This window comes from Rattus rattus, chromosome 2 (assembly GCF_011064425.1).
Source record: "Rattus rattus isolate New Zealand chromosome 2, Rrattus_CSIRO_v1, whole genome shotgun sequence".
NCBI classification, from domain to species: domain Eukaryota; kingdom Metazoa; phylum Chordata; class Mammalia; order Rodentia; family Muridae; genus Rattus; species Rattus rattus.
Window position 1 is genome coordinate 179063385 of NC_046155.1, and position 1535 is coordinate 179064919.

Here is a 1535-nt window from a genome sequence, read left to right on the forward strand (position 1 = left end):
TAGACGGAACGTACCTCCTAAGGTCTGCAGGCAGGCCTGAGCGCTGAGACTCAACAAACATCTCATGTGACGCCTGCCTTACTAAGTGGGGAAGGACTCGGCGCACTTACGCAGCTGAGTTCGATTTGTAAAGATGGCGGTGGCTACGGATTCGTAACGGGGGAGACTTTGGGTCAAGTTCTCAAAGCTTCAACCCTCCTGGATGAGTCAGAGTGTTGTGGGTGGAGACCAGGAGAGACCCTGTGTAAAAATTCAGGGGCACGTGTGGACTGCAAGGGTGGAGAGGACAGATCCGATTTCTTCCTTTTTATTTTCTTTCTTTCTTTCTTTTTTTTTAATGGTGGGGAAAAAAAAAAGGTGTATACTTAGAATTAGCTCTCTGGACTCAGTCGGTCTTGTTGACAACTTCTAGAGCGTCATAATCAAGAGCCAAGCGAACTTAGGCTTTCTTCTCCGTCAGGCCTTATCAGGTATTGGCTTTGGCCACATCAACTCTGTGGAGTTTCTGAATGGCCTGTTTGATCTGGCGCTTGTTGGCCTTGACAGCCACACCGAACACAAACGTGTTTTCCTCTATTTTCTTCATGGCCGACTCGGTGGTCGGTAGGAATTTGATGATAGGGAGCCGCAGGGTCTTGGGCCGCCGGAAGGTGGGTGATTTGCGACTGTGGCTGTGGACGCATTTCAGCACCGCCATCTTAGCTTTCACAGCCTTCGCTTTGGCTTCGGCGTTGGGAGGGGCGGGAGCTTCCTTCTTAGTTTTTGGCGCCATCTTGGCGAAAAGGGCCAGATCAGATTTCTTGACGGAATTTAAAATCCGTCAAGGATTTTACTGTCAGGACACCCTCCTGGGCCAAGTGCAGCAAATAAAGATAAAAGGACTATTCGAGCTTTTCCGTTCTTTTTCTGAGCATTTGAAAGGATGGCAGTTTGAGAGTTTGCTACAGCAACTTCACAGAGTGAGATCAGTTTGTCCTTGGCGATGCGGAGTATTGGAATTACAGCGTCATACGGGCAGCTCGCTCTTTCACTTCTGGAGTTCTGGGGAAGGGTGTGAGCTGAAAATAAATAAGGACGCCACTGGGCACCAGTACCAACACAAAGCCTGGGCTTATATTTGGTGAGGAGAATATGAAAAAGAGTTCTATTAGACGGGTATGATGGCACACACCTTTAATCCAAGCCTTTGGAAGACAGAAGCAGGAGGCTCACATCAACTCTATGAAGTTTGAGGCTACCAGGGCTATGCAGACAAACCTTGTCTCTGAAAAACAAAACAAGCAAAAAGTCTACTAAGTGGGATCTGAGGTGAAGGAGGAAACAGATGGACCTGGGGTTAGGAATGCTTCCATTGAGTGGAGTTATGTGCAGGGCATAAAGTTTATCATTAGAGAGTAGGATTCTGGACTGTCGAACTTGTCAAATTAAAAGATATTAATTTCAACAGGTTCTGGTCAAGATCCATACCCAAACAGTGGCAATAAAAACAGCATTACAGTGCTTGGTTGCCCAAACCTTTAATCTCACCACCGTGA

The 1535-nt window shown here is 47.1% G+C and overlaps 1 pseudogene; it reads right to left on the reverse strand.

Annotated features, from left to right (window-relative positions):
- Positions 1-385: 385 nt before the first annotated feature.
- LOC116893461 lies at positions 386-772 on the reverse strand (annotated as a pseudogene).
- Between the last annotated feature and the right edge of the window lie 763 nt (positions 773-1535).